The sequence below is a fragment of the Mus caroli genome, unplaced genomic scaffold, assembly GCF_978045245.1.
Source record: "Mus caroli unplaced genomic scaffold, Mus_caroli_1 scaffold_5, whole genome shotgun sequence".
Classification (NCBI taxonomy): Eukaryota; Metazoa; Chordata; class Mammalia; order Rodentia; family Muridae; genus Mus; species Mus caroli.
Window position 1 is genome coordinate 13061902 of NW_028227260.1, and position 24830 is coordinate 13086731.

Consider the following 24830-nt stretch of genomic DNA (forward strand, 5'->3'; position numbering starts at 1 on the left):
CCACCAGCAATGGAGGAGTGTTCCTCTTTCTCTGCATCCTCACCAGCATCTGCAGTTACCTGAGTTTTTGATTTTAGCCATTCTGACTGGTGTGAGGTGGAATCTCAGGGTTGTTTTGATTTGCATTTCCCTGATGACTAAGAATGTTGAATATTTCTTTAAGTGGTTCTCAGCCACTTAAGGTTCCCCAGTTGAGAATTCTCTAACTCTGTACCCCACTTTAAATAGGGTTATTTGGTTCTCTGGAGTCTAACTTCTTGAATTCTTTGTATATTTTGGATATTAGCCCTCTATCAGATGTAGGATTGATAAAGATCTTTTCCCAATCTGCTGGTTGCCATTTTGTCCTATTGACAGTGTACTTTGCCTTTACAGAAGGTTTGCAATTTTATGAGGTCCCATTTGTCAATTTTTGATCTTAGAGCATAAACCATTGGTGTTCTGTTCAGGAAATTTTCCCCTGTGCCCATGTGTTTGAGACTTTTCCCCACTTTCTCTTCTATTAGATTCAGTGTATCTGGTTTTATGTGGAGGTCCTTGATCCACTTGGACTTGAACTTTGTATAAGGAGATAACAATGAGTCAATTTGCATTGTTGTACATGCTGACTGCCAGTTGAACCAGCACTATTTGTTGAAAATGCTGTCTTTTTTCCACTGGATGTATGAAATATCTTGATGTGACTCTAACCAAGCAAGTGAAAGATCTGTCTGACAAGAACTTCAAGTCTCTGAAGAAAGAAATTGAAGAAGACCTCAGAAGATGGAAAGATCTCCCATGCTCATGGATTGTCAGGATTAACATAGTAAAAATAGCCATCTTACCTAGAGCAATCTACAGATTCAATGCAATCCCTATCAAAATTTCAACTCAATTCCTCACAGAGAGAGCAATTCTCAAATTTATCTGGAATAACAAAAAAAATCCAGGATATCAAAAACTACTCTTAACAATAAAAGAACTTCTGTGGGAATCACCATTCCTGAGCTAAATCTGTTCTACAGAGCAATAGTGATAAAAACTGCATGGTATTGGTACAGAGACAGACAGCTAGGATCAATGGAATAGAATAGAAAACTCAGAAATGAACCCACACACCTACGGTCACTTGATCTTTGATACAGGAGCCAAAACCATTCAGTGGAAAAAAGACAGCATTTGTTCTGGATTTTTAAAAGATGCTCAATGGCTTAACTAGACTGAAGTACATAAAATTTAAATGTAAAGCTTAATTTAAAAAATGGCATACATCCACACAATTATTGTATATATAAAATACAAAATTATTTCATTTCCCCCAGAAGGTTCCTTTATGCATTTCCCCCAAATACTATCTTCTTTCAGAGATAATTCAATATTCTAAGTTTTAAAAATTCCTCAGTTTAAAAATTTTTAAATAATTGGTTTATGTGCAAGATGTGTATGTGTGGGTTCATGTGCATGCATATAGGGGGTAGAGGATAACTTTGTAAAACCAGTGCTCTTCTTCCATCTTTATGTGGGTTCTGGGGATCAAACTTAGGCTGCCAGAGTTGTATAACCAGGGAAGTGCTTTTACACACTGAGCAATCTCCTTGGCTCATACTAGTAAAAACTTTATGGCACATTACTCTCCCTTGAACTTGCCTTATTGTGAATGAACATACTCCTTTCTTTTGAGTGGTGGTTTCCTCTTACCTTCATACTTACTATAACATGGATAAATATAAAATATATTTATTTTATTGATAATTCTTAGGTACTGTCCTCTTGTATGGCTGCACCATGGTTTGTTTCTAGTTGATGAATTTTCTGCTAGCTTCTGCTTACTGTGAATAAATCTACTGTAAGTATTGTTGACTTGGAATACAAGTTGATCCCTAATCATGGAAAATTATGGGAGTAGAACCCAGGTTCTTTCTTGGTGAGAGGAGATGAGGTAGACAGATGAGTGGATGGAAGCATATAAGAATCGTTGCAACAGAATGCTTGCCACCTGGAGAAATTGGGTTAATTGGAGAGCTTATCTGGAGACAGGGCTGTCTGAGTTCATCTCTGAATCACTTATGGCCATAATGAAACTATGTTGGAGAGAAGGTAACTGAGAGTTCACTGTAGTCAAAGTGTCACAGAGCTACCAGAACTGACATGGCTGGTTCCCAGGAGATCACATTGGAGAGTTGCTTCCTGCCAAGAGCCCTCTGATAATGGAACTGGACTGCAGACTGACCTAACCACAGACAGAAAGAAGGGCTGGTAGACTTGTGGAGGGATTATGGCGCCCCCTGGGGGATACTGACGTATTCCTCCAGATATCCTTGTCTGAGGTCCAGTTTAAGTTGTACAGAGTAACTTCTCAGGCACCATTATTTCAGTGTGATGTTTAAGCTCTCACAAGAGGGGAGGGAGAATCACTTTGGGGTTTATTATTGTTTCTTATAGAGAGGCATCATGAATTTTGATAATTTATAATATCTGCTTTGTTAATGCAGGTGGTAGGATAAGATAACAAGGTCATCTGCAAAGTTCTTTGGGCAAAATGCCTGTATAACATAGCAGTGGGCCTTTTGTGTCTTGCTTGCTCAGGGTGTAAAATGAGCGATTCTCAACCCACATCAGCACCAATCTCCCAGTGAGCATTTGGGAATGTGTGGGAGCATTTTTGATTGTCACAATGACTGGGGGGTGCACTGCTTCCAATTGCTAAGGTGGAGGAGGGAGGGAAAATGTCCAACATGGAGGAGAATTTTCTCATCTAAAATGCCAGTAGGACCCCTGTAGAGAAATATTCCCCCTCCCCATCCACCAGAAGATCTAGAGCTATTTATAGGCAATTAATATTCAGGAGGTTTAGTTATATAAACAAAGTAAGTCAAGCAAGTAGGATTCAGCAGACTTAAGAGGCTTATTGTGACAGGAATGGAATTAAATCCATTTTTATACATTGAACTCTATGGCGATTTTACCTAAAGCAGACATGAAGGGCTAGCCTTAAGTGGGATATGGAGGCAGGGAAATTTTTTTTCCAGGATCCTCAGCATGGCTTTCTTCCTTCTCTTCCAAATGTCTACTAGTTCCCTGGTCCTGCTCTTTTCTCGTCCTTCTAAGGATAAGGATGCAGCTGATAAATTCATTAAGTCATGGGAATTTTCTATTGCGCTTCCCAGCAGGATTATTAGGAAGGGAAGAATCTCAGATGGGAGGGGGGAGAGGGGGGTTGGCTGTGAGATCATTCTAGAATTTCTTATTATCCCCAGCCAAGTTATTAAACTATTTTCTTGGGAGAGTGGTTTTAGGTATTAACATTTGCTGTAAATATGACAAAGAGAGGGAAGGTAAAAATCTTTGTAAAGTTATGGACCTATGAACAAAGTGGACAAGAACCTTGAAGAAATGAGTTTAAAATGCACCACATGTGTGACAACATATGCAATTTCATTTTTGTTAAGTCAAATCCTTCTCATATTTTTCATAACGTATAATTGGGAGTCTTACCTAAAATATCCACTCAGTGTGTCCCAATGTGAATGATTAGGCATGAAGAATTTCAGTGGAGGTTATGGACAAAGGTGTCAGGTTGCCACATTTATCCATGGGCCATGATGTCTCAACTTGGATGCCATTATTCCCTGAGAACTTTTTCTACAGTACTCTGTTTCCATTAAGCATTTCCTGGGTGGGAAGCCTTATTTCTCTTTTGTGAATAAGGCTGATGATAGATTTTCTTCAGGCTTCCAAAGGACATTGACTTACTTTTTGTATATTTAACATATGAAAGAAGTAATATTAGAGTAAGAACGACCACTTTCTGAGTCAACTAGTGGCCATAATATTTAATTACAGACGGTCCTGGGATTGTTGGACTCAAGTCTGTGGAATCAAAATGTTTTCTGGATCAATATTTCTTCTTTGATAATGGATTTCTACATTTATTGACCAATTGTTGCTAGTGTACTCTGCATCAAGTACAAAAGTGACTGGGGCACCTTCTTGGAGCATCTTGACCAAGGAGGAATTTGTAATCTTAGTGATATGTTATAGTCATCTTACAAATCTTCCTGTTTAGACTGGCACAGTCCCAGCAGTCTGGAGCTCAAGGGAGGCAGGCTCATGGGTTTGAAGTCAGCTTGGGCGAGGTAGTGAGCTCTGGCAATTTGCTCTGGTAACTGCTCTGGCAATGAGTGCAATGAGAACTTGTCTCAAAAGAAATAATTGAAAAAAAGAAATCCTCATTCTAGTAACACTCTCAGAGCATGTAAGCAAGCGAGAAAAGAAACAAACCGCGACTCTCTGGAGGTAGAAAACAAACTTCAATATTTTGAAAGCTCCCCAGCTGATTCTAAAGTACAGCTAAGAAGGAGAAACCTCAGGAAAGGGGACATACACTAAGCCAGAAAGAGAATTTTTGATGAAAGAATTCCAAGTGCCCTGTGAGATTAAAACCCAAGTGCAGCAGGAGAAGACCAGGTGAGAAGAGAAGACTTTAATACCAAAGAGAAGCTCTCTTTGTGAGTGTCATCAAGATAATGAGAAAGGCTTTGGAAAATGGCAAGGACTCAAGGAAGAATGAGAGAGCATCCAAATTACTTTTCATAGCTCATAGTGATTCTTAAAAAATGGTTATCAGTACAAGTGTTTGTCTACATTTGTGCAACGTGTCCATGCCTCGTGACCTCAGAGGCCAGAAGAAAGGATCTGATCCTCTGTAACCGGAGTTGTAGATAAATGTGGGCCACAGTGGAGGTCCTGGGAACAAAACTCAGGTCCTCTATAAGAGCAGCAAGTGTTCTTAATCCCTGAGCCCCAGGCCACCACCGGATATTGATTCTTATTGACGATTTAAGGAGTTGAAACAGGAATTGGTAATTGAGGTGCTGTAGTTTGATTTATTTGTTACAACCTTTAGCCCACACATGGTAACCGTAGTGCTAGGTAGAGGTTAGTGTTCATTGGTATGCTAAACTAGAAGGGGGAAACAAAACATATTGTTTCTCTCTGTGTAAAAGCCCAGGAATACGCTATGTGATGTAGTCATATGGCTAATCCTAAACCTGAAAATAAGAATTGAAAAGCCCCATTAACCATAATCCCTCCAATGGTGCTTTATAAGAAACATTATCTCTGGCTAATGAAAGAGGAAACTAGGCCAATAGAGGTTAAATATCGTGTGAATGTCTCTTGTTTGCTTGTTGGCACCAGTGGGATTCAAAGACTTGATTTGTTATCTTTTCCCATTTCTGAAGTGTAAATACTCTGATCCATTCTAGTATCAAGTTACTAATATAAAATAATTGGTTGGAAAGTTAGAGATCAAGGAATATAATGGCTCTAGGGAGCCTGTATGAGCTGCCTCCAGCATGTATTCTAAGCACAGTGAACTACTTAGATAAGTTTGGGTGTCTGAGGGGCAGAGTTTTGTACTTATTTCCAGGAATAACCCGGGAAAGGGATGAGAGAGCCTCAGGTTTCATCATGTCCTCTAGACTAGAATTGAGGTCATGTCTAGGTAGGAAGGGTAAGAGACCACCTCTCAAGTTTCTCATTAATTCCTAGTAGCATCGGGAAAGATTCAGATTTTCTTGTAGCCACAGAAGCATTTTGGCAGCATTTGAGCATATGATGCGATAATTCAAGGTCAGAAGTAGGATAGACACAGAGAATGGCACATGGAACCCAGTCATAGATGCAAGCATTGGAGCAGGGCAGTAAGCACAAATGCTAGGAACAGTGGAGAACTGGATGCCTTCTCTTGATGCCAATGTGGAACTAACCTCTATGATCTTTAGAGAAAGAACAGAAAGACCCAAGGAAATAGAAAAGGTGGCAGATGTTAATTATTGTCATAATTAGAGGTCGTTATAGGTAATGCTGCCAGAATCTCCCCCTCTCTTATTTCTTGGTAGAAGCCCAAAAGCAAAACAAAGCCTGGCTTTGAGGCTCATAGTGTCATAGCTATGGAAATGATGCAGAATAGTTTTCCCTTTTTTCTTCAGGGAGAAGTAACTGGCAATATTTTGTGATTCTCATAAATATCATTATGCCCCAAGTCCTTTGAGACAAGTTTTTTAATGGCTGATGTAACTAGGGCAAGGTGGAACAGTTTATAAGATGCATCTGTGAGGATGGAGAGAGTTAGTTCAGTCGGTAAAGTGCTGGACTTGCAAGCTTGATGACCTGAGTTAGGTCCATATAACTACACAAAATAGTTGGCCATGGTAGCACATACTTATAATCTCATTACTGGGGAGGTAGAGAGAGGTGAAACCCTGGATTGGCTGGCTAGCAAGCCTAGCTTAATTAGTGTGTGCCTGGTCAGTAAGAGACCCCATTTCAAACAAAAAATTGCTCATGCCCAAGGAACAACAAATGAGATTATCCTCTACCCTCCATATGCACACCCCACATGTACATGTGCATACACAATGCACTCACAAACATACTGCTTAAGATAGAAGTGTTACTTCTTCATTGCTGCTGGGAGTGCAAACTTGTACAACCACTTTGGAAATCAGTTTGGTGGTTTCTCAGAAAACTGGGAATTTTTCTACCTTAGACCCAGCTATACCATTCCTGGGCATAAACCCAAAAGATGCTCCACTATCCTACAAAGACAAGTATAATAAATAATATAATTATTATAACTAATATAATATAATTGCTCAACTATGTTCATAGCAGCTTTGTTCACAGCCAGAACTTGGAAACAACCTAGATGTCCCTAACCTGAAGAATGGATAAAGAAAATGTGGTACAGCTACACAATGGAATACTATTCATCTATTAAAAAACAAAGATATCATGAATTTTTGCAGGCAAATGGATGGAACTTGAAAATATCATCCCAAGTGAGGTAACTCAGTCCCCAAAGGACATGCATGACATATATTCACTTATAAGTGAATATTAGTAATAAAATACAGGTATCATGTTAGTACCCCCACAGACCCAGAGAAGCTAAACAAGAAGATAGGCCCAAGGGAGGAAACTTAAGTCTCACTTAGAAGGGGGAATAAAATAGTCATAAGAGTCAGATGGAGGGAGAGAAATGAGAGGAAGGAGGATGGAAGGAAAATGGGGGATTCAGGATCAGGTGTGGGGAAGGACAGGAAAGAAAGCTAGATGGTCGTGAAAATGAATAGAAATTTGCAACTCATGGAGGTGAGGAGGTGGGGGCATCTCTAGGAGAGACAGAAACTTGGGGTAAGGATGGTACCCAAGAATCAATGGGGGTGAACTTAGTTGTGACTCACTACATTGGGGATATGGAATCTGAAGAGGCCACCTCCTGCAGCCAGGCAGGAACCCCAGTGACGCGATAGACACCAACCCACCCACAAAACTTTTAACACAAAATTTATCCTGTCTACAAGAAATGCAGGCATGGGGGATGGAGCAGAGACTGAAGGAATGGCCAACCAATAACAGGCCCAACTTGAGACCCGTAGGAAAGCCTCAATCCCTGACACTGAATGGTACTCATTTATGCTTGCCAGCAAAAGCATATTGTCCCCTGAGAGGCTCCACCCAGCAGCTGACTCAGACAGATACAGACACCCACAGCCAAACAGTGGGTGGATCTTGGGGACTCTAATGGAAGAAGGATTGTGGGCCCCAAAAGGGTTAGGAGCACCACAGGAAGACCAACAGAGTCAACTGACCTGCACCCTTGGGGCTCTCAGAAACTGAACCACCAACCAAAGAACACACATGGGCTGGATCTAGGCCTCCCTGCGTATTTGTAGCAAATGTATAGCTTGACCTTCATGTGGGTTCAAAACAACTGGAGTGGGGGCTATACCAAAAGGCATTGCTTGTCCATGGAATATGTTGTTCTAGCTCAGCTGCCTTGTGTGGCCTCAGTGGGAGAGGAAGCACCTAGTTTCACAGAGACTTGAAGTGCCAGGGTAGGGGGATACCCAAAGGGCCCCACCCAGTCAGAGAAGAAGGGGGGATGGGGGATAGGGGAAGGGTTGTGGAAGGGGGTGACCAAGAAGGGTCAGAGAATGAAATATAAAGTGAATAAGAAAAAGATAATGTTAGAGGAGATCTCTCTCTCTCTCTCTCTCTCTCTCTCTCTCTCTCTCTCTCTCTCTCTGTCTCTCTCATTTCTCTGTCTTTCTATGGGATGTACATTGCTGAACCTTTTCCTTTACCAGTTTTACATGCCTGGTAGATAGTACTCAGTGGGTGCTTGGTGCTTTTTAATCTAGGCATGTGCTTTCTGATTACCATATACCACCAACAGAATGAACACTGTGGGGGGAGCAACAATGACAACTGGGCAGACTCCCTGGAGCTCTCAGGGACTGGACCACCAAGCAAAGAGTACACATGGAGGGACCCATGGCTCCAGCCTCGTATGTGGCAGAGGATGGCCTTGTTGGACATCAGTGGAAGTAGCGGCCCTTCCCCAGTGTAGGGGAATGCCAGGGTGGGAAGGAGGAAGTGGGTGGGTGGGTGGGGGAGAACCTTCATTGAGACAGGGGGATGGGATGGGGTTTCCAGAGGGGAGACCTGGAAAGGGGCTAACAGTTGAAATGTAAATAAAGAAAAAACCAGCATGAACAATTTTACTAGGAGAGGCTTAATTGCTGGAAGAACATCAGACTAAGCTTGAGATCTAAATTCTCATCCTCCCTCTGCACTAGATGTGCAATGATGAAAAAAAACCCTCTTGGCCATTCACTATATTATCATTGTTGACTCCATCCTTTGTGTTTAGAGAAATGGCACACAACCACAACCCTCCTATATTGTTTTTTTTGTTTTTTGTTTTTTTTTTTTTTGGTTTTTACGAGACAGGGTTTCTCTGTATAGCCCTGCTGTCCTGGAACCTATATATTTTTAAGTCTCTTCTTTTGGACCCCCATCCCAGAATCCCAGACTAGCTACTTCCCTGTTTTTCTGGTCACATCTGAGGCAATACCTTCAAAGAGTGTGGCATATGTTGGTCTTCACTTCCTTTCTTGAGAGTTTCTCCCTAAACCTCCTGGCTTATCCTTGCTCTTTACAGATATCCCCCATGGCTTTGGCACTGCCAAACCCACTGTTTAGTATGCCTCAGGTCAGCCCCACACACTGAATTATTGATTCTCTTGTTTTGCCTGCTTTCTGTCATGCCTTATCCTCCGTCTTGAACTCTGGATTTGTGTAATTGACCCCTTACCACTCATTTCCATTCATATGTCAAAAAGGCATCTCAAATCCAACATACAAAATGAACTCCTAGTTTTTCCAGTCGTAGATAGTTGTGTTTACGTTTCTCGCTGCTGTGTCAAATACCAAAGAGAAGTTAGAAAGAAGAAAGATGTATTTGGCTCATGGATTTGGAGGTTTTGTTCTATACTCGACTGGCTTCATTATCCTGAGTCTGATGCATGGCAGAACATCAATGGTTGTAGGAGCATGTGGAGGAGGCAGATGCTCACCTCATGGAGAGAGAAAAGAACTAAGGACAAGATACCCTTCAAAGTCACCCTTTCTCAAGGAACCTACTTCCGTTCACCAGGCCTCATCTCCTAAAGTGTCAAACATCTCTCCAAATAACACCTCATCTATATCCCAAACCTTCATCACATGGGCCTATGGAAAACAGTTCATATACACACAATACTATTGTTGCCAAGTATCCAGTGCCTCCATTGTTATGAACTTTGCTTGAATGGCTTTGGCTAAGGAAATGGGAGTGATGGTGATATATACCACATCTGGGTAGATGCTTCAAAATATTTGGCATAGTTCTGCAATCGGCCTTTCCCTTCTGATACTATACAGAGGACAGGAGCTGTCCCTTCAGCTGAGTCCCAGAATACAGAAGTCATGTATAGAGCTAATATTTTGTATCTAACATATAATCATAACAAAATAAAGGTTGGTTGTTGCAAGCCATTGAGACTTTGAGTCACTTTTTATTGTAGCATAATTCAGTGAAAGCTGACTGATGCACTTCTTGCTCTCAAATCTATTGCTGAGAAAAAATCCACAGAGAATCATAGTGGCTTAGCAGAGTAATTATTATGTGTCTGCTCATGATATTTAAAATTGGACAGGGTTTCATGAAGACAGTTTATCTCTACCATATATGGTACTACCTGGAGTGTGTAATGGAGCTGGAGGCATCACTTCCAAACTGGCATGCTGATATGCTGCCATTTGATGCTGGTTGTTGGCTGGAATCTTAGCTATCCCAGCTATTCTTCTTATAGTCCACGGTGGCTTGGGTCTCCTTACATCCCAGCAGCTGGGCTCTCAACTGTGCACATTCCAGAGATCAAAGCAGAAGCTTCAAGGCTTCTTCTGGCCTAGTCTTGGAAGGCACACAAGGTTGCTTTTGCCTCATGCTGCTTATCAATCAAGTCCATCAAAGTGAACATGTCATTGGTCAAACAATGACCATCTTTGGAAACGAAGTTTGCCACAAGCCATCTCATCCTGAATTATCTCTGTAGTCTTTTCCCTCCTTGTAGTCTTTATTATTTAAGCCAGGAAATTTACTTCTTTTTCAGAATGAGTGTTATTGGAGCAGAGCCATGGATATTCAGTCCCTTGTAGTACAGGTGCTGTTACAACAGTGATCAGAAAGCTCAAGTTTATCACCTGGACCTTTACAGAAAAAGTCTGATAATGCCGGATTTATGTTAAAGGGGCTGTAATCTACTTGACTGTTCTGGCTCCAAACTAGAGTTACTTCTGGTAGCTTTCTTCTTGTCATGAATTCATATCCAATTCTTCTAGAAACCACTCGGTTCTCTCAAAAAATAAAGATAATCTTGACACCCCACCTCCAGCAGCAGCAGCAGCAGCAGCAGAGGCCAAAGCTGTAGTCATATTTGGTCTGGATCAGCAACACTGTTTTCATCCTATTTACCATCTTTCCTCAACACAATAAGCAGGGGATAGTTTTAAAATATCAGTTAGAAAAGATGCAGAGGCACACACCTGTAATTTTAGCACTTGGGAGTTGGAGACAAGAAGACCAGGAGTTCAACCTAGGCTATATGAGATTCTGTCTCAATGGATAGGGGAGGGATGGAGTGATATAATTATATTTTATCACTTATTATCTTATTAATTTTTTAAAAAATAATAAGAATGAATGAACAAACAAAAATGAACAGACATGCCCATTAGATTATGTCTTGTCCAAAACCTATAATAGGTCCACCATCATATTGAGAATGAGATGCAAAACTCATATTGTGGCCTCTGGGGACCTGCATCTTTTCCCCCAGCCCATGTCCTCTATGGGAATGACCGCAGGGCCTTTTATTTTCCCCTTTATCTTAGCCACATTGGTCTCCCTGCTTCATAAACCTCAAGGTATGTTCTTGCTGTAAATGAGCTTTCATAGTCTCCATTCTCTCTACTTAGAATGTACTTGCCCGGGATATTCCCAGACTGACCCCTCCCTCCCCCGCCAGGCTTCAGACAACTACTTGATTGACATCTCTGAGAAGATGCCATTAACTTCAAAGCCCCTCCCTCATAATTACTCTGCCTTTTCAATATGCATTTTAATTAAAGTATAATTACCTCACTTTACCTACTCCCTTTCTTCTCTCTAGCATCCTCCAAGTCCTTTCCCTTCAAGCCCTTCCCTATCACTACCCCTCTCAAATTGAAATCTTCTTCCTCCTTTATTATTATTGTTACATTCACATGTATATGTATGCATAGATACATAAATATAATCTGCTGAATTCTTCTTTTGTGCATATATGGCTTTATGGTTGACCATTTTATATTGGACAACCAGTTAGGTGGCTTACAACATCTATCAATATTGCCATTTTAAAAATCTCATTTATGTAGCCATTTCTAGTTCCTTGTCTAGGATGAGCCTGTCAAATTTGCCTCCTTCCTCGTCAGCATGCTTATTGATATTGCCATTTTCCACGACTCGTTTATGTAGCCATTTCTATGAGAGACTGTTCCACAACAGACTTCCTTGGAATTCTTGCTCTTGTAGTTTTTCAGCCCCCTCCCATTTTCTGTGATCTTTCCTGAGCCATAGATGCAGGATATGTGATGTAGATGTATCCACTGGGGCTGAGCTCTCCACAATTTCTTGAACAGTATCCACTTGTGGTTTTCTATAATGGTTTTCATTTGCTATAAAGAGACGCTTCTTTGATGCGAGGTGATAGCTACACTCCTCCATGGATATTAAGGATTTAGAATTTAGTAAGGAATTATGTTATGCTAGCAAACTAGCTCTACTAGAGTCTTATCCATGATATATATCACTAGTCCTAGGAAGTTGGCTATGTGTCTAGTACCAGGTGCCTGAGATTTAAGTCCAACTAGTCAGCTATGGACTACCACTGACAAGTGAGTGTTACTTCCTGCATGTTTATGGATCTTTTGCCATGTTGGTTGTTGTTATGGTTCATAGGTGTTATAGCTGGGTAGGGCTATTGAATTCAGCTTCCATAGTAGCTGTTGGTACCTTGGTACAGAAATGAGGCTTTCAGGTTAAATCCAGTTTGAAAAATCCAAGTTATCTGTATTAAGTGTGAGGTGTCCTTAGCAATAGAGGCTTGCTCAACTTCCTAGAGGCAACCAAAAGCAATAGCTGTAGTCTGTATTGTAGTCACACACACGCACACACACACACACACACACACACCCTGGACAACCATTCTAAAGGATATTTCTCAAGCATGTATTGCGATATTTTTGTTAGTCTATAATTCTTGCGAAGAGCATTGTCTGTCTTAGTGGTTTAACTTCCTTTAATATATAATATATGTATGCATACCCTTTGGTGTACTGTGATGTTTGATAAAACCTCTGCTTTTTCCTTAGAGCAGTTATCTATTTGGCCATTGTGACTTCTCTTGTTAAACTGAGAATCCAGATCTGTAGCCAAAGCACAGTATTCAATAAATAATTGTCTAGTGAATCTGCTCAGTGAATGGGCCTCAGTTTCCTCGTGTGTAAAACGAATGAGAGAGCCATCTGGCCAGAGCATCTGTCATGGAACTGGTTGCCAGGATTATCTCCACTGATCTGACTGGCTAAGTGGATGTCCATTTCCTCCTTATGCCAGTCCCTCCAAAATACTGTGTTGAGCAGAATCCTCCTTTTCTTTGTTAGAAGGGTATCAGAATCCCAATCCTTCCTTGCTGAAACCTAAAAACACAAACCAATGCCTTTTCTGCCTACCTTCTGTGAGCACAATGAAAAACCAAATGTAACAATAGGACTTGAAGCTTTAAACCTCTCTATAAGAGGAGATAAAAACATTGTAAGATAGATGGGACTAATTCTACTATGTTTTAAAAATCTTTTCTCCAGTGCTCTGCCGTCAACACTAGCTGGGGACTAATTTAACAGGTTACGTGAGCACAAAACAGAAATTGAAAGCAGAATAGAAGTGCTTTGGGAACTGGTAGGTAAGGAAGATATTTATAATTTAGGAAAGAAAAAAGTAAGAAATCTCAAAGGTTTCTAGCTTCAGTCTGGAACTAATACTGACCCTCTAGTACTGAAAGCAAAACAAAACCTCTTCAAATGAAACCAAATCAAAGCAAAAGCATTTGTATTACTTAGGATTCTTACAAAAACAACTTTACTGGTAATAGTAGTAATATTATGAATTTTGAATAGTAATAATTTGAAAATAGAGTTCTCATATTCAGATTATAGAAACACCAAATACATATTTGAGTTGTTAATCACTCAAAGGTATTGCTTCTTTGTAGGCTTCTTTTCTACAAGCAGTTTGTGGGAATAATGAAGACTTATCTCTAGATTTTGCAGCCAAAGAAGCTGTTGAGTCAAAATATGGGTGCATTTTTGACCAAGCTTTCTGGCTTCCAGCAAGTGTAGGCAGCTAATGACCATTTAGCAAAGATATTTTTCACCTAGGCAACAGTCATAAATGTTTTGAATTTTTTTCTTGCTGTTGTTTTACTTCAGTCCTAATGAGAATTAAAACAAAACAAAACAAAATAAAACAAGTATTTTGAGTTTAAATGGGATAGACCTGACTAGAAGCTATTTTAGATTTACTTCTGATGTGAGCCTGTATTCAGAAACCATGGAGAAATACAAGTAAGTGGGAATAACAGTGAAACTTCTTTGATAGAGTTACTGTGACAAGATCAAGAGTTGTGGCAGCCTTCTGGATATCTCTGGGTCACCAGTTTTTCAGAGCCTTGACATTTTCTCCCCTTTAGCTTGGAAATAATACAAATTCATATGAGAGATGACCCTGGAATAAACACCATTAAAAATCTTCGTAAAATATAAATTTATTTTCATCCTGACCTTTATAGCATGAAGATTAAATACCATGAGCTGTGGAATAAGACAGATACATTAAATCCATCCTGCCATTTAATAACTTTATGCATTTATGCAAGTTTCCCTAAGCTTCAGTTTTCTAACCCATGAACAGAGAATAGAGTTATGTAATTTATAAGATTATTTTGAGACTAAATTAGACAATTGCTGTAAAATACTTAGCCCACTGAATTGCACAAAGTAAGCATGAGCATGTGAGCCAATATCCCTAATAATAATATTATCATTCTACATTTAGTATATGAGGATTATCTGCTGCATTAGTTTTCGAGGACCAGTAAAACAAAGTGATGTACTTGGTGGCTTGAAACAACAGCAATTTATTTTCACAGCTCTGGGAATCTGGGTGCTGTCAGGGCTCCCGGGGCTGTACAGGGAACCTTTCTTATGTTTGTTTAGCTGCTGCTAGTTGCTGGCAATCATTAAGTGTTCTTTCTGCTTCCACTATACATGGCATTGTCTGTGGGAATGTGTCTTCTGTTCAAAGTTCCCTCTTTTTCTAAGGACCCTCGTTGGATTGGACCCCACTCATGCAGTAGAATGTTATCTTTACACTTTGATTAAGTCAATAATGATCCTGTTTCCAATTGAGGCCACATTCTGAGGTTCTGTGTTGATGTGAACGTCATTTAAAGCAGCACACCTAATCGGGGGAGTGGATTTGCCCAGCTTGCTCTGAGTTAAGTGTAACCTGGACAGGAAGAGAAATAATGCAACATGAATCACTCACCCAGCCCCACACCTCCAGGAGAATAATGCACATTCAGTGGATGAGTGCTATGCTGTCCTGCGTACAATACACCTCTACTCACCCGAAATCCCTACTCAATTGTAAAATTGAAATTTGGGAGCAACTAGGAGCAGTTACAAGACAGGAAGGATTGGATGGAGGGAGTGAAGTGGAGAAATTGAAGGTTTAGAGTTGTATGTTCAGAGGCTAGTTCACAATCCAAATGCATGTATCAGAGGCTGTGGTTAGAAGCAAGGACATCTCTGTCACACATTCTTTAGTGGTTTTCTGTGTAGAGAAATACTTGCATTACAATAACATTCTTCAGACTGTGTAAGGAAGTCATTAGAGAAAGAGGTGGAAATGCACATTGTAATTCAGAGGACCTGGAGTGGGAACTGCATTTCTAATAGGCTGATGCTGATATTGCTGGTTCTGGGACCATACTCACTTCTAGGCTTGGCTGGTGCCATCAGTGTAAGTTGTCAAATGCCTATGTTTTAAAAATATCTTCAGAGCTGGACAAGGTGTCACATTCTTGTAATCCTAGCCCTGGTGTGTGTGTGTGTGTATGTGTGTGTGTGTGTGTAGGAGTTCTAGGTCAGCTTGAGTTACAAAATCAGTTCCAGGCAAGGCTGCTACATAGCAAGATCCTGTGTGTGAGTGAGTGAGTGTGTGTGTGTGTGTATTGCAAAATAACATCACAATTTGAGTAAAATTTATAATGACTTATATGATTGAACATATACTTAATATATGCAAATTTAATCTATTGTTTTCAAACTGTCCTTAAATTAAAAAGAATCTATTCCAGGACCTCTTGTTGCAGGCATGTATATCTTATCTATTTCTTCTACTCTGTCTCTTTTACATGCTCATGACCCAGTGGTGGACAAGTTACCCCTAAAAATACTTTACCTTCCGGATTTGTGTGGTTGTTTCTTTGTGGTGTACTTTGCTGTATTTAGCTGCCTTTCTTATAAGCAGGGATTTGGCTGCAAAAGCTTAAATATTTGTGGCTAAAATGATGAGTACATTTTAATGCATCAAATCAGGTGACACATGATAGCTGCTTATTCTACCATTACTGATACAAGAACTGAGCCCTGGATTAGGGTGATGACAGCTTGATCCCTCTGCCTTGCACTTAGACTTTACTCTTTGGGATCAGGGAGTGATCTGCTTGGCTGTTCTTTGGCTCTGTTAAGAAAGCTTTGTTCCCTATTAACTGTTCTTTTAATCTTTTTTGTTTGTTTGTTTTACTTTTAAAATTCTAATTGGTAATCCATGCCTAAGTAAATTACTTGTGGGGGTTTATAAAATGATGATTGTACAAATTTAGCTTCCCTTTGATATAATTCTGGATTTCAATGTGTCTCAGACTCTACTCTAATTGTATGAATCTCTCTCTCTCTCTCTCTCTCTCTCTCTCTCTCTTTCTCTCTCTTTCTCTCTCCTTCTTTCTTTATCTTTCAAACATCCCTGGTTCTTCTGAGTAAGAAGATCTTAGAGGTAAATATATTTTAAGGTTGCATGTGGTTGAGACAATATTGGTTTTAGGGCATTTTAATGCTGAGCCAGAAAACACATCCACATGTTCTTATATGCACATATATATGCATATATCTTTACAGATGACTTTAGACTGAAGTATCAAATTCATATCAACATTGCTGCTTATTTGGGTTTTATAATTATCTTTTCTCTTATTCTGAAATTTTTATATTTGAAAAATGGCTTGTTTTCTCTTACACTAAAAAGAATGTATTATTGAATATAATAATGTGACCAAATAACGTAAACAATTATGATTCATTAGTTTGAAATGAAAATGTGTTTTTTACACTGTATTCCTTACTACGAGAAATGAGTGCTGATTAGATGCTAGAAACTGCAAATGCTTCTTGAATGAATACGTTTTTTTAAGAGAAAAAAAAAAAAAACGGTTCCTAAATATTCAATATGTCAGAGCAAATGTGTACTGGGAATATAAGGTATGTTACCAAGGATATATCAAGTGATGTATTTAAAGTCAAGTTCATTTGGTGGGTATTCAGTAGCTTGCTAAAATCCCTGAGCCTGTATTCATAAAAATTTCATATCCTATTTTAAATACATTGATACAATTTAAGCGGGTACCTTGTAAAACGTTCTAAATGCTCTTCAATAGGATTATGAATTGGAAAATTTTGGTCTTCTTTTTCTATTTTCATTAAAAGGTGTTGGGTTAGTGGATGTCCCATGTCTGCTTGGGGCTCAGGCCTCTCAGGGAAGCTGGACGTGGGAGTTTTGACTGTGCTTACCCTATACCAGCGCTGGGCGGGTGCCTGGCTATGCGAGGCCGCGGGGCATAGCTCCAGGGCTGGGGGAGCACAGTCTGAAGTCCCGGGGACAGCTGAAGCTGGATGGGGGGTTCCCCTGGCCTGCAAAGAGGCTGGAGGTCTGGTTCTCAGGCTCTTGGGCACCTGGGCGCTGCTGGATGCCACGGAAGAGCTGAGAATGGAGTGGAGGCCGCAGGCTGGATCTAGCCCGGGGCGGCTGGGTCCCACTCGGGTAAGAGAGTCCTTGGCCTTCTAGGCAGGGGGCTTGGCTTGGTAGAGGCTGTGGCTGGGAGCACTGAGAGGATTTCTGTTGGAGATTAGATGGCTCTTTAGGCAAAGACATGTTTCATTGCATCCCACTGAGGTCCCGATGAAAAAAGACAGCCCGTGGTTTTAAGGCATTTATTGTCATGGCAGAGGGTGGTGATGAGTAAAACTGTACCCCACTTTCTTAGGGCAGGCCTGAGGTTAAATACCTTTTGCAGGGATAAGTGTCTGGGAAGGGGAGTTCATTGGCTAAGCCTCTAGGCCTTTAGGTACCTCATTAAAATGGAGATCTGTTTTGAGGCTACCTGACCTGTGGTCATGTCCTCTACCTGTGGAGGGGCATGGGGCACTGCCCTTATGTGATTGATGGTCAAAAAATTATGGAGGGCTGCAGCTGTGTGTCAGGAGCTTGGTGTTCAGGAGCATGGCAAAATGCCTACAGTTCCTTGAAGGGTTATCCCCTGCAGGGTCACCAGGTTTCAAGCCTTAGCTCAACCAGAAATCAGGATGCCTTTCATGGTCCTACAAAAAGGCATAAAAATAAGAGCAAGAAGCTGTGGCAGGTTTGGGTAGAGTTCCATTCATCATCTTCTTGGGCCTCTCAAATGATACCCAGCTTACATGTGCCTAGGTCCTTCATTCATGAGTTTGTTCCTCTTGTATTACTCTTCTTGAATGGCATTTAATCATTTCAACTTCACTCTTACACCGAAATATTAACTATCATGCGATTAAGGAGAAAGGAAGTGGCCTAACCCCGAGAGAACAGGGTCTCCTGGAGTTCAAGGATGGAGGGTTTTTCTTCTTACCTTATAAGATAGCAGTGCTTTAGACTGTTTTAGAATCTTACTCTGCTCTATTGAGGAAGGACTTTCACAGTCATCACTCGTGCTTCATTTAGCAATAGGTTCAAGAAGGGAATAGCAGTTACAATATTTAATCTATCTCTTTGTTCCTGCCAATAACCAATGACTGCAATTTTGTCATCATACATTGATAATCCTAACTCCTAACAACAGGAAGTTATGGAAAATGATCATTTAAGAATTAAAGGCGTCTATACATGCAGACAGAACAAGAGGCTTAAAGTGGTTTCTGCCAAATTGTCATTGACCCAATGACACTTTTGAAAATTGCCCACACAGAAAAAAGTGGAAAATGGTATCTGTGAAATCTGAATCATTTTTGGGGAGTCAACATACAAGCCCTTTCATACCAGGAGGATTTTGGTGGATTTACTGAGCAGAGGCATCTACAGCTCTCTTTAAATTCAGATCCTCTTTGCTTCCTGCACTAATGTGACCTGGAGTATGCAGAGCCAAGGGCTACGCTATTCATTAAAGAGGAAAAATAAATTCATTTTATGCATTCCAGCATAAATGTCAGGGCCTGACCAGGTTAAAAATAAGCCATACTTTTCTATCTTTAAAAAAATAATGTGTTCATTCTGTTTCAGGGTTGTTGCTATTTGACTAAGGGCAATTTTTGCAAGAGGCAGAAACTCTGCTTTCAGAGACCCCAGAATAGTGAGAGGCCCAATATTCAATGGAAAGCACATCACCTCATGTAAGGCAGAAACAGTAAAGGCTCCCATCTACCCCGAAGACAGCCACTCAATGTGCCAGTCTTTATTTTGACAAATCTTTTCCAAGGAATTGACTCCAACTGTACAAGTCAGACACAGTTTTCTGATGAGAATCTGGTTTTTCATGTGAACAATGTGACCATATTTTCTTTCTTTCTTTTTTTTTTTTTTAAATTCAGCACTGGATCTTGCAAGATGATAAAATATTTGAAAGTGGGACCATTCTAGAAATTGTCCACATATGGCTGCCAAACATGGATATCTTGAGAAAGCCCGCACTTAATTTGTGTTTGATGTCATCTGGCTATCAGATGATACCATATTCTTTGAATTTACCAAAAGGAAATTTGTCTTTTATTTTAAATTTGAGGGTTAACCACCATCATATAGAGTTTGTAATGTACATCTGTGATGGTCTTAAGTTATTTAGTTTTAGGCTTTGGGGGATATTTGTCTCATGTTTTCAATTATATTTTCAACATTTAGACCTACTATACAACCTACGATGGGAGAATTTTCTGTTTGCTGATTTAACACATGTAGTTTTCAGTACTTACCCTAGACCCTCAGCTCCTACACGACATAATTTCCAGTAAGAACTGTGTTTTTACACGATCATCTTTTTCTGATAGAACTTCACTGTGGCACAAATGCTAGCAGCTTTGAAAGCTCATCCCATCAGGTGGCTCTTAAGTACAGAATGGAATGTTATTCGTTTTACAAGAAAAAAAAATCTCAGTGTGGAAGATTAGGCCTTTGGGACATGCATTCTTTAAATAAATGTCCTTGTCATCATCAACCAATGTATTGCCTCTGTAATAACATAGATGGAAGAAATGGACTAGCGCTATTAGTCATCCATCTAGTGCTTTAGGCATTTAGTAATAGTAACTGTTAGTGTAAGATTTTTATATTAGGTGTTTTCAGATGTCAGACACAGATGCGGGGCAAGATGTGGCACATTTGCTTCCATTTAGACTTGACACCATTCATGGCTTTCTTTCAAGAAATGGAATAAGGAACAAAGATAGTGGCATACTGTGCCTTCATGCTGAGACTTTAAGCCTGGATGGAACATGAGATAAAAGAGAGAGGGAGTGAAGTGTTTGAAAAGCTCAAACATCTGTGATGCAATAAAGAAGGCTCAGTATGTATAAGAAGACTTTACATGAACATGAGTGAAAATTTAGTGCTTCTATTAATCCTCCACCCAAAGGCATGTAACTTGGAGTTACTTTTGCCTACTATTCACTGGGTCTTAGATTATACATTTAGGTGGATAGTAATTTGTCATTGGCCAATTGAGGAAAGCTTCATCTTTGAGAGAGGAAGCTTCTGAAGACAAGAGCAGAGGTCCAGAAGATTCTGGGTGATGCTGTTGGAGCTGTTTGAATTCTGTTATATAGCAGAAAACTGTAGTGAAAATTAAGTTGCTTTCTGGATATTACATTGAAAAACATCCATACTCTTTAAACTCAAGAGACATGAAAACACTCTGATCTTACCTGTCATTGGCCTTTAAACAGAAATAGTAACTTCACAAATATAGATTCTTTAACCTTGATGGGCAAGCACATTTCCTTTGTGATGTTTCCATGGAGAACAGTGATTGATCTTTGTGTGATCTTGAGAAAGCAGCGTGGGTTTTATTTGCCCCGTAAAAAGTACCAAATGTGGAAAATGTACTTAGCATATGTGGATAAGCGTGCAATCTTGCAGGGACTTGGTTTACGAGTCACAGCCACTGCCTTTAGCTTGCAGCTTCCTGTGGTTGATCAGTAGCTTCATCTGTGAAGTCAGGAAACCCAACTAGAGACCTAGACATGTGTGTTAGAAAAACCTCCAATGATTAAAAGTTATTTCAGGAAAAGGTAGTACACTAATGAGGTAATGGAAAAAATGACACGTGTTATTAGAACACTTAGAACAAGGGTTGCCAACCTCAACACTACTGAAATTTAGGACAGGATCAGTCCTTGTCAAAAGGCTATCCTGGATGTGGGAAGATGTGTAGCAGTGTCCTTGGCTTCTACCCACTATATTCTAATAGCATCTCCACTTTTCCTATTGTGAAATAAAAAACTTCTTTATGCTTTTCCAAAAACAAAAACAAAATCCCCCCTGCCCCCAAAAACAATCAATCAAACAAACAAACAAAAAAACCAAATAAGAACCAAACTAGAAACCCTTATCTTGGGAAGCATAACTATCCCTGGTTAAGAACCCATGGTTTAGGGTTACCCATGGAAGAAATGTATCCTCCAAAGGGCAAGGGGCATGTCTAAAGGCCGTAACATATAGAAGATCTGTTTAATTAATGATTATCATTTGTTTTTGCTGAAATAAGCATTTTGCCAAACACTAGTATATAGATGTCTATATATTTATACATATTTTATTTGAAGAACTGAGACTTGATAGAAGGCTGTTAGATCCATTCAGCAAGGATAAAATATCATTTGTTTAGGCAGATGGTTCTTTTCTTTTAAACTTATTTATTTAATTGTGTGGCTGTGTGTGTGTCGGGGGGGGGGGTGTATGCACATGCTACACTCATGTGTATCTGGAGGTCTAAAAACAACTTGTAAGAATCAGTTCTCTTTTCTATCATTTGGATCCCAGGGACTGAACTCAGGCCATCAGGCTGGCAGCAAGTGCTTTTACACAGCTTGCTGGCAGTGTTGATTTTGTTTTGTTTGTTTGGTTTTTTGTTTGTTTGGGTTTTTTGAGATCGGGTTTCATGTATACTAGGTTGATCTTGAACTCCTGATTTCCTTGACTCTAACCTCCAAGTGCTGGGATCACAGGTGTATGCAACCATGTGTGATAGGCAGATGATCTTGATACTTCCATGGAAAGTGCACAAATTCTCTTGTGCTCTGCTAGGAGCAATAGTCACCACAGAGGTACCTAAGAAAACACGCCTCCTTGTCATAGTTTGCTCACCCACCTCTCTTTTGGATTCAGCGTTTCCCTTCCTGGACTTCAAGTCTTGAACAAAAACTCAGAGCTATGCCATTTGCTTTAAAAGGTTTCATTCCACTTCCTCATCTTTTGGAATCAGTGTTGCTATGGTTCTGACTCTGATTTGGTCCTTGAGCAATCTATGATGTCAGAAAATTTCATGGTTTCTCAGACCTCGTTTTCTTTGCACTTCCCTCTCCTCTCACCTATGCGGTTCCTTCATCACATGCTACCACCTCTGCAAATCCACCTCCAGGTGCTTCAAATGCCTTTTCAATATTTCTTCCCTCTCACTTTTAAAAATAAATTTGATTTTTTTTCTCTCTGTGCAGGATCTGATTACCTCTCCACATTGTAGCTTAATATACGGCTCTTTTATGAGACTAGAATGTATTGTCTTCTAATATTTAAAAAATTACATTGCAAAATTACCTTTTTTGGTACCCAGTTTATGAGTTTTCACACAGTTAAGTATAACCTACATCACAATCATGGTCCATAACAATTCTGTCACTTCAAAAATACCCCTCAGCGTTCCTCTTTGTAAACTTCTCCACTCCTGAATGCTAGGTACTCTCCAATCTGTTCTCCATCCCTACAGTTTTGACTGTTCCTAGGAGGTCATGTAAATGGAATACAACCTTTGAGAGTGACTTCTTTCACTCAGCATGGTAAAATTCTTTGTCCCCTTTGAATATTCATCCATACTGTTGAAACTCACTGATGTTGTTTATATTGACATCCCATACCTTTTCTTCCAGGGTACCATCCAATAACGAAGGAGCATTAAAAGGACATTTGGGTCATTTTCAGGTTTAAGTAGTCGTGGGTATAGATTCTGTACAGATCTTTGTGGGGGATGTACTTTATTCTCTAAGGGTGGTAATTTTGACCATAGAGTAGGTCAGCCTTCTTTTTTTCCAGAGCAATTTTTTATTTTAATTGGTTCCCAAAATGAATTTAACATTTAAACTTAAATGATTTTGTAAGTCTAGGATTGCAGACCTTGTTTTTGAGATTTGTAGCAAGATAGAGAAAGGGGACAGTGTTAAGGATTGGGATTCCTAAAATCACTGCAGCTCAGATTGGTGGCCTACTCTTGACTGCCTTCTGCTTGTGGGTTGACATGCCAATTTTTCTCCAGTACATTAATTCTGACCCATGATATTAGTACAGGAAGAGCTATTTAAATTGGATGGGTGTTTGACAAACAGCCTTCTGTTTCTGATGAGTGGATTTCTTTCTATCTCCAAACCCCATGACTATGACTGTGACTCTTATGCTTGAATCATTTTCTAGCTACATCAATTTCATGGTTGTCAGCAATGCCTAATCCATCTTCCATAGTCTGGAACTGCTCAGGCGACAGACTCCCTTGAGAAGGGAGTGCTCCTATCTTCACTAATGTTCATTACCACCATCTTTCTGTTACCTGCATATGATCAGAATGATTTCATTTTATTTTCAGTTATAAGAATAGTTTTGATGAACAATGCTATAGATATAAATTCCCTTTTAAATGTACCACATTTTCTGTATCCATTCCTCTGCTGAAGGATATCTGGGTTATTTTTCACAATGAAATACTACTCAGATATTAAAAACAATGAATTAATGAAATTCATAAGCAAATGGAAGTATCTTGAGTGAGGTAACCCAATCACAGAAGAACACACATGATATGCACGCACTGATAAGTGGATATTAACCCAGAAGCTCAGAATACCCAAGATACAATTCACAGACCACATGAAGCTTAAGAAGAAGGAAGACCACAGTGTGGATACTTCAATCCTTCTTAGAAGGGGGAACAAAATACCCATGGGAGGAGATACAGAGACAAAGTGTGGAGTAGAAACTGAAGGAAAGGTCATCCAGTGACTGTCCCACCTGGAGATCCATCCCCTATACAGTTACCAAACCTAGACACTATTATGGATGCCAACAAGTGCTTGCGGATAGGAGCCTGATATAGCTGTCTTCTGAGAGGCTCTGCCAGTGCCCGACAAATACAGAAGTGGAGGTTCACAGCCATCCATTGGACTGAGCACAGGGTCCCCAATGGAAGAACTAGAGAAAGGACCCAAGGAGCTGAATGGATTTACAGCCCCATAGGAGGAACTACAAGATGAACTAACCAGTACCGACCAGAGCTCCCTGGGACTAAACCACCAACCAAAGAGTACACAAGGAGGGACATGTGTTTCTAGCTGCATATGTAGCAGAGGATGGCCTAGTTGGTCATCAATGGGAGGAGAGGCCCTTGGCCTTGTGAAGGCTCTATGCCCCAGTGTAGAGGAATGCCAGGACGAGGAAGCAGGAGTGGGTGGGTTAGTGAGCAGGGAGTTGGGGGGTTAGGGTAGGGGGGTTTTGGAGGGAAAATGAGGAAAGGGGATAACATTTGAAATGTAAATAAAGAAAATATCTAAAAAAATTAATTCCCTTTAAAACATGACCATTTTCAAAGCCTAAGGTTATATTCTGGGTTTCTAAAATTCAGATTCTGTGCACAGCAACAATTTTTTTGTATTTCAAATACCATTGCCATGCATGGTTACTACTAAGTGTTAAGTAAATGTTTGTTGAAATGCATGCATAAATGTTTGATGGAAAACAAGGATCTATGTAGTTTTCTTCTTTGGTTACTATTTATAATATATATCAAGTGCTCTCT